Consider the following 10,550-nt stretch of genomic DNA (forward strand, 5'->3'; position numbering starts at 1 on the left):
GTATTAATTTGAAGAATATAATCACTAAGTACTACAAGCTCGGTAAACGGAGGAGTGCAACATACAAATGAAAGATTTGATTTGCTGTTGTCAGCCATCAAGAATGAACAAATGAGCCAGGCTTTTTTTTCCAGGCTTATTTCACCTCACTTATTTCTATTGCCTTGTACATGTTATAAAGATACTGTTGATCTTTGCTAATATATTTATCACACTCTCATGTAGAACGTTCGGTAAGTTATTCTGTCTGACATTAAGTTTGATAATTTGCAACTTGTGACAATTTGCAATTACTTTTCCAATGTTGCCACTAAATGTAGTAGGTCCTGAAGTGGTGCCATCTAAATGCAATACTAAATTTCTCATTGATAGTTCATTAAAATGGAACACACACACATTGAACTGGATATTCCAAATGCAATTCCAGAAATGTTATTACACCATTGTTCGCACCAGTATTTACATTAGCTCCATTAGCGCCAATAGCTAACACATCATCAAGTGATATTTTTTTTTCATCAAAAAAATCTATACTAGCATTCTTGATATTTGTTGATAATGCACTTGATGGAGAATTGAATGAGGTTCTTCAATTAATGGAATATGTTCCTCAGTGATTATGTCTTTACTGCGAGTTGCTAATGCACAAAGAGTTTTATCTTTTCTCCTATCAAAGAAAATATATTTTGGGCCTACTGAACACATGGCTAACTTTGCTTTGTCTGATAATGTCTAGGTTGAAATGTTTGTGTAATAATGTCTAGGTTGTGTGGTAATGTCTAATGGAGCAATAGTGATAATTCTAGGCAACTGTCTTTGACGTCTTACTCGGTTCGGTCTATGATTTCTGAGTTTTTCTATGATGTTTTTTTATAATTCCGAAATCTGAAAATGTGACAGTAGCGATTGCAGCTCCAGCAACATCAGATACACCATATCTGCCAAATTCTCTGGCAACGGTTAGAACTTATGTCATATTTCTGCGAGATTAATTTCTACATCTATATCAGCAATAGTATTAACTGATGCTTCCAAATTGCTTTTACTAGAGGAAAAAAATCATAGTATTTCTGTCTCTTTGTGCTTTTTTCAAATGCTTTGGTTAATATAAAAGTTCTTTCCTTATCTAAAGGACCATTAATTATTCTCAAATTATTGTGCAAAGATTTCTGCCGCTCTCTTTGCATTTTAACAGTTTGAATGCTAGATTTCAACCAAATGTTCATTACATTTTCAGAAACTCTAGAAACCATTGTGCTTGACTTGGTAGTCCTAGGAACCTGTAATCTAACAAAAGAATAGTGCTGCATGACTTCCTTAGCAGTTGGAAGTTTGTAAATAGTAAGTTCACATTCGATGCCATAAACACGACAAGTCAGTTGCGCTCTTGTAACAGCCATTGTTTGCCACAGAAGTCAAAATATTTTTAATTTTCTAAATATAAACTTAGTTTAATTCAATTTGAAAAACAAAACTCTACAGGGTGATTTAATCAAAAGTATAAACTTTAAAATTGAATAAAAGTTGTAGATCCAATCGGATTATTAAGTCCGATACACCATTTTAAAGATAAATTAAAAGGAAATTGAGTGATAAGAATTTATTTTTTATTTTTTATCAATATGACCTCCATTTTTTTCAATTAATAAATGACATCTTTTTCTAAAATTCAAAAACGTTGATTCCAAAGCCGAAGTGTTTATTTTTTGGATTTCTCTCGTGATGTTCTCTTTTAAATCATCCAAAGTCTTCGGTAATGGCTTATAAACTTTAGACTTAAGATAACCCCATAGGAAATAATCACATGGATTGAAGTCTGGTGATCGTAGAGGCCATTGTTGCTTGGTAATGAATTTCTCCCCAAATTTACTTTGTAACCACTCTTGAACCATATTAGCCGTATGCGAAGTAGCCCCATCTTGTTGAAAGTAGTATTTTTTGTGACTCTCAACTCTATAGTGCTTAGGCCAGAAAAAAATTTTAAGCATATCCAGGTAATTGTGCTGATTTACCGTTCCTTCGAAAAAGTAGGGTCCGTAGATTTTTCGGCAGGAAATGGCACACGAAACCAAAACTTTCGCATCGTGCAACGGTTTCTCGATCCAATCCTCAGGTCTCTCTTTCAACCACATTCTGTTATTTTGCTTGTTGATCGACTCAGTAAGGTAAAAATAGGCTTCATCTGTAGTGATCAACCATTTGTGAACATCCTTTTCAAAGTCCAGCCACAATGGAACAAAAATTACTCTTTTTTCATAATCAAGTGGCAATATTTGATGAGCACTCTGGTATTTATACGGTTTGAGTTGTAAATCTTTGAGAAGAATATCACAGCAAAGGCTGTATGAAATTTCAACATCAACTGAGGCTTTTCTGATCGACAATTTAGGATCTTCGAAGAAGAGTACTTTCAGCTTATTTCTGGCATTAATTCGAATGTCTCGCTCATTCCTCGGTTTTGGTGGCAAATCAAGTATTGTTCCGGTTGTATCAAATTTTTTAGATAATTTTGTGATAGCTGTTGCCGTTGGACATGGTCTGTTCTTAAATTTACTTCTATAATCTCTCTGAACCAGACTTACGCTCTTCAACTCGACCAATTATTTTGTTAAAAATATGCGTTTTTGAATATCGTATCTCATGGCTATGCTGTTATTTTAATTTTTTTGAAATTATTATCATTAAATTTCCTTTTTAATGAGCTTTAAAATGTACTATCGCATGTAATGTATTTGCAATCAAAAAATTAATTATGTTAATTTAAAGTTTAAACTTTTAATTAAATCACCCTGTAGAAATAGATTCAATAAATCAGATGGTAAATATATCGTTAGGTTTTTTAAGTTAGCGAAAAGCTGTCGATATTTGTAAAGATACAGACAGCGATTTTGCAACGAGGACAGCTAGCTTAATAAGCTAAAGACCCACTGAAGTTTTAGCTAGCTTCATAATAAAATCGCTGTCTAAAATTTTTTGATGTGTAGCTATCAACCAGCTATAGATTTGTAGATATTTTGTAGCTAGCTGCAAAGCTACGATACATTGCTACAAAATCGCAATGTTTAAAGTAGGGTTAGGACTATTGTAATTGTAATAGTAAAAATTAAATACAATTACACATTACAATACAATAATATTGTATTGTAATATTACAGAAAAAATAAAAAAAATTTATTTTGGTATTGTATTGCTGTGATGAAAAACAATTACAATAAGTATTGTATTGTTTTTTTCTAAAAATACAATAAAATTCGAGAACTATTTTAATGAAATAAAATTACAATAACTATTGTATTGTTTTGATGAAAACAATTACAATAACTATTGTAGTGTATTACTTAACATTAAAGTAGAAAAGCTAACGTATTTTAACGTATTTATAATCATCTCTGACGAACTTATTATTATGTTTGCTATTTTATATTTACGGATTTGCAATATATATCAAATTTTGTTTTTTACATATTCAGATTTTGCATTTATTCAGCCCTTTATTTTTTCCTCTTGATTTTAATGCTGCAAAGGAACTTAAAATATATATGAAAATTTACTTTAGTAACACAAACAGTTAAGCATAATAATTCTTCTTAAATAAAAATGTTGATGTCTTTTATTACAATAACAATATATTGCTATTGTATTACAGACGAATACAATACAATATTTATTGTTATTGTAGTGGGTCATTACAATACTTTTTTTTTTCAGATATTGTTATTGTTTTATAAAAATGAATTGCAATACAATATTTATTGTTATTGTATTACAGAATTACAATAGTTGTAAATCACAAGTATTGTTATTGTTTCTAAATTAAGTTAATACAATAACATTAATTATTGTTACTGTTATTGTTTTCATTACAATTTCAATAGTCTTAACTAGCAACCAGACAATCTCTAATGGACTTATTATAAAAGGACAAAAATAGACTTCGACAAAGCACTAATTGCAACAATTTTAATTACAACTATCAAAAATGAATTGTCTATAAAAATGTTTGTCTTTCTAGACAATCATTTTAAAAACGGACACTAAATGAACAATCTCGATTTTTTAATGAGGTATAGAAGATCTATTTAATATACAATTTGGACTTATAACGAGTAATTAAATTTTCACTGCAGCATCGTTTCAAAAACTGAAAACGAGCACAAAATTAAAAATACAATTTTTCTAACAGAAGTTCATTTTTTAATTTTTTGTCCAGCGTGTGCTGTTGATTAAAAAGTTAATGTCCATTTAAAAACCTCAAAATGGACTATTTTGTGCTCAATTGAAGTTTATTAATTACTCAGTTCAGTTGTTTTTCAATTCTCAGTGAATGTGCGTGAAAATTTATTTTTTGTTTCTAAGGGATTTTTTGGGTAATTTAGATTTTATTGGCAAAAATCAATATTTCTGGTTTTATGAAATCAAGTAAATTTAGACAAAATCATAGACACCAATTAGACAAAAAATTATGCTTTGTAGACTTATGAAGTGAAAATTATTTTTTAACTGAGCAATCTTAGGACACCATCAAAAATTTGATAGACACAACAAGGACAAAAAATTAAACATTTGTTGTGTCCATTACAACATACAGAATTGTCTATGTCTGTGTTGTAAATGTATCCATAGACTAGTCTGGTTACTAGTCTTAACCCTATACTGCAAATCCGTAAATAAAAAATAGCAAAAATGGTAGTAAGTTCGTCAGAGATGAATATAAATACGTTAGCTTTTATTATTAGCGTTAAACGAATAATAATATTCGTTTAACGAATAATAATATTTGTTTAACGAATAATAATATTCGTTTAACGAATAATAATATTCGTTTAACGAATAATAATATTCATTTAACGAATAATAATATTATGTTAAACGAATAATAATATTCGTTTAACGAATAATAATTTTCGTTTAACGAATAATAATATTCGTTTAACGAATAATAATATTCGTTTAACGAATAATAATATTCGTTTAACGAATAATAATATTCGTTTAACGAATAATAATATTCGTTTAACGAATAATAATATTCGTTTAACGAATAATAATATTCGTTTAACGAATAATAATATTCGTTTAACGAATAATAATATTAGTTAAACGAATAATAATATTCGTTTAACAAATAATAATATTCGTTTAACGAATAATAATATTCGATTAACGAATAATAATATTCGTTTAAAGAATAATAATATTCGTTTAGCAATTAGTTATTTTTGTTTAACGAATAGTAATATTCGTTTAACGAATAGTAATATTCGTTTAACGAATATTAATTTAACGAATATTACTTTCTAAAACTTATTTGTTTTTCGAATAATAATATTCGTTAAAAGAATATTATACTAGAATATAAAATTTATGAGGGAAAACGAATACTAGAACAGTGCGATGCACTGTTCATTATTTGTTTTCCCTCATAAATTTTACTCACTGCACATCATTTTTTTAGAAACTTGATTGATATTTTATTTTAGTATCTTGAGAAAGATCTGACTGCCACTTAAAAGTATATGCTATTGCATATACTTTTTAAGAAAACACCTAGAAAAACTTTATCTTTAGATCTGGTCATTTCCTTGATATGCAGAGCTGGAAGCCTCATCTTTGTAATAAATGTAAATTTTCACGTTTTTTGTTTAAATGTGCACAAAATATAAAATTTACTGTTGAAAGCCGCCATGTGATTTCACTTGATGGAATTTTTCAATAAACGAAAATTTCAATTTAACAAAATACCACTAAAAAAGCTTATTAGTTCACGTGTTTCTGAATAAGACGGTGTGACTAAAGTTGACCTTTCGTAATCTGTAATAATATTGTTTTTGAAAAAAATGTTATTTGACAGGTTTTTGAAATAAACGATTTATTTATTCTCTTCAATCCATTAATGCTTGTTTGTCTTCATAGACCATACTTAAAGCATTACCTCCTGAAATGAAGACCATTTAATTTGTGACTTTACTTAAAGCATTACCTCCTGAAATGAAGACCATTTAATCTTTGACTTTACTTAAATAATTTAAATTAAATTAATTTAAATAATTTTAAAAGAACTTGATTTTTCTCAAAGTTTTTTTTCCAACTTTCAAAAATAAACTGAAAAAGTTATTTTCGCATTAGATAATATATTCGAGTTCTTTTGATATCGATGCTTGATATATATATATATATATATATATATATATATATATATATATATATATATATATATATATATATATATATATATATATATATATATATATATATATATATATATATATAAATTGATTTTAATAAAGAAGGCAGCGAAAAACTATTTTTTAAATATATTTTAGATATAATTATATATTAACGATGTTTCGCTGACCTATTGTGGTCAGCGTCATCAGGTAATCACCTCACGACGCTGACCACAATAGGTCAGCGAAATATCGTTAATATATAATTATATCTAAAATATATTTAAAAAAATACTTATACGCTGCCTTTTTCATTAAAATCAATTTATATATATATATATATATATATATATATATATATATATATATATATATATATATATATATATATATATATATATATATACATATAAATTAGTAAATCATCAGGATCATCAGGAAGAGTAACTCTTCCTGATGATCCAGCAATGGTGAAACTTCAAGTTGAAGAATAAAGTTAGATAAGTGTTTTTTACTAATTTATTATTGTTCTGTTCTTTAAGAACATTGAGCACTCTATTTGTAAAATACACTAACACCATCAAAAAAAAATAATACCGTTTATGGACATTATAGCATCAACTGAAGAATGTGCTTTAAAATTAGAAAAAAATGCTGATGTTGAAAAAGTTGAATTTTTACGACAAAATGTAAACAAAACATTAAACATATTTTTAAGTGTAAAAATAACTAGTAACCTTTCTAAAAATCAATATCTGGCTTTAAATGAGCTAAAAAAGTCGAATGAAATAAAGATATACCCTTTTGATAAAGTATGTGGATTTGCTATTTTAGATTCAGAATCTGAAATAAAAAAAAATAGTTAAAGAACAACTTGGTAACTACATTATTTCTGTTGTCAATTCTAAACAAAACTTTCTTGTCTAATTCAACGAGCTCTCAGTAAATTACAAAAAAAAATTGATAAAAAAACTTATGATAAAATCCTTTTATATATTTTATCATAAGTTCTATATAGAGTCTGTTCTCTCCAAATCTCCACCTAGATTATATGGTTGCATTAAAGCACATAAAAGTGGTAAAGGTTACCCTATGTAAACTATAGTTTCAACTATTGACAAAACAAGCTCGAAAATTTTCGCAACATCTTGTTGAAATAATACAACTTGCACTTAACAGAAACAAATGCAGGGTTAAAAATTTATTTTCATTTGTGTCTGAGACTAAAGAATCGGTTATCGAAAAAAAATAAAATTCAGGTTTCGTTTGATGTTATTAATTTGTATCCATCTGTTCCACTAAATAAAGCAACGATTATATAATTGATATGTTAATCAAAGATAAAAATAATCTTAGGATGCGAACTAAATTGTCATAAGTAGATACTTACAAGCTTATTTAGATTTGTGCAAGTAAATCGTCCCCTCAGTATTATCTTGTTCTATCTACAAGTGTCATAAATAAATTGTTCTATCTAATATGTAAAATGAATACAAAAAAAAAAAAAATATATATATATATAAATACAATGTTCTATGTAATATAATACAATATATTATATCAGGTATAACATTGTATTTATTTATATATATACAGGGTGACCAGAAAGTTCTGGCACATAGTAAAATTGCCATAAAAACGCCTAATTTAAAAAGACGAATAAGTTTAAGAATGAATTTTATTCTAACAGCTAACAATCACATTACAACATGAGATTTCGAAATAACCGCCTTTAGCTTTGATACAGGCCCTAAGTCTCTTGGGGGAAATCATTGACTGCGGCGCGCAGGTATTCTGGAGAAAGATTATTCCATTCCTTCTGAAGTGCTCGGCGCAAAAAATCCGAATTCCTATAAGGGATAAAACACGCCATGGTCTTCAAAACTGACCACACGGAATAATCCAATGGGTTGAGATCTGACAAGTAGGGAGGCCATTTTTGATAAAAATCTGGGAAATTGTTTTTGCACCACCCTTGAACAATTTTTGCCTTGTGGGCAGGAGGTGAATCCTGTTGAAATGTCCAGGGCTTTGTACCAAAGTGTGATTGGAACTATGGAAGTAATTCTTTTATAAGGACATCATTTAAGTAGTTTTGACTGTTAATTTTAACTCCAGAATCCACAAAAAATAACGGAGTTTTGCCATCCGAAGTTATACCTCCAAATCCCATAACGGATTGCGGATGTCCTGAAAGAGAAGCGATTCTACCGTTCATGTTTGCATCACTGATACTTCTGGACAATATCCGATCATTTTGATGGTTTAAGAAAGCTTCAACATTGAATAAACATTCATCAGTAAAAACAATCCCTGAGTGGTGCGCCGAAGAAAAACGTTTGAGCAAAAGCTTGTATCATTTCATTCTTACTTTCTTTATATTGTCTGTGAGAAGATGAGCTTTTTGGATCTTGTATGGGATAAGTTTTAGCTTATCCTTGCATATTTTTCTCAGGGGTTCACAACCTATTTGCAAATTATTTGCCATTTTTCTCATCAACTTCCTTGGATTTCGACGAATTTTATCACTCACTTTTTTGATAATAATTTTTCTACTTGATGTCGGTGGTCTTCCACTTCTAGACTTGTCTTGGGTGCTGCCTGTCTCCTTTAAACGTTTCAAATTGTTATAGACAGTTCTTCGAGGAATTTTAAGTTTTTTTGCTATCTCTGCTCCAGTGCATCCACTAAAGAACAAATGCTCTATAGAAACTCGATGGTCTTTTGTGACTTTCATACTAAAAATAAAATAGATTTAAATAAAAAAATGCTTAAATAGGATTAAGAATTGACATAGGAATGAAATGGAAACAAAAATATTGACAAATAATTTTCTTAAGTCTAATAAACTAATAAAAATGAGAGCCAGAACTTTCTGGTCACCATTTTTGTTCCATAGTATACATTTTCGTGATTACAAAATAAAGATTCGTTAAGATTGAATATGCATATAAATATAAAAAATCACAAACATAAATAATAAACAAACTTCTGCGTTACGAACTGTAAGAAGAACGCGGGAAACTTGCAGAAGACCAAAAAGTCTTATCATCAAGAACCGCCTTACATATATATATATATATATATATATATATATATATATATATATATATATATATATATATATATATATATATATATATATATATATATATATATATATATATATATATATATATATATGTATAGAAAAATAAAAAATATTTACAAGATTTTTACGTTAAATTGTTACATTATAAGTGTATTAAAATGCAAGATAACAATTATACAAACATATATCGTTACTTTTTCTTAATATTACTACGTTTATTGCTAACGCAATGTTTGAAATATATATTAGAGTATATTAAAAAATAAGAGTTTATATAAGAAGCTAGCAGTGAACAAATTTAGAAAAAATCAGTAAGTAATTTTTTATACTTTAAAATACTCTTTTTAATAGTTTTTCAAAAGCCATTTAAGTTTTCAAAGTCAATAATATTTTGACTAAGTAATAAAAACTTATTCCAGATATGATGTGCACGATAAGAAATTTTAAATTGCTTAAGCTTAGTTTTGCATAAAGGCTCTAAAAGGGTACTATTTGTGCGCAACAGGTATTTATACTCTGGCTTTTGTTTATAAAGACTATAGAAAATTGAAGAAGTTTTTTGCATTTTGTTATTATACATAAGACTTAAAAGATTATATATATTTAGTTCAAACAATGTTAGTAAAGATATCTGTTCAAAAAGAGGCTTTGTGTGTTCTTTTTTATTTTTAAAATTAATTACTCGTATAGCATGCTTCTGTTTACGATAGAGAAGTTCTAGTTTGTATTTTATATATTTTATATATATGATTGAACATTTTTTTATTACGTTTGTAAATAAAATAAGATAATACTAAGGGGACGAAGTGTTAATTTTTATGGGATGAGAAAACACATATCTTAAAAAATTTTGGTTCGTCCATTATGGTTATTATGTCGGAAGCCTATCTACAATTTATCGAATTAAATGCTATCCAACAAGCTTTAAGCTTTAATACTGCACCAATAACTTATAAAAGGTACGTTGATGAAAGTTACGCTCGATTTTCTAATATTGACAACGCAAATTTTTAAAAAATATATTATTATCCACCAATCAATTTCTTCATAAATACGAATTTTCAATATATCCCAAGCAAGCAATTGTTTATGTATTAATTAAAATATGCTCTTCAATTTCACTTAATGTAGCAATAAGTAATGGACAAAAAATGGACACTCATACAATAAATTTTCAGATATTGCCAAAAATTATAAATAATCACATGGAAATACAATAAACCAGCGAATAGACCCTGGAAAAATTGTCATGCTGCCGTGAATACCAAAACTAAGCATTATACTTAAAAGAG

Source organism: Hydra vulgaris, chromosome 01, assembly GCF_038396675.1.
Source record: "Hydra vulgaris chromosome 01, alternate assembly HydraT2T_AEP".
Classification (NCBI taxonomy): Eukaryota; Metazoa; Cnidaria; class Hydrozoa; order Anthoathecata; family Hydridae; genus Hydra; species Hydra vulgaris.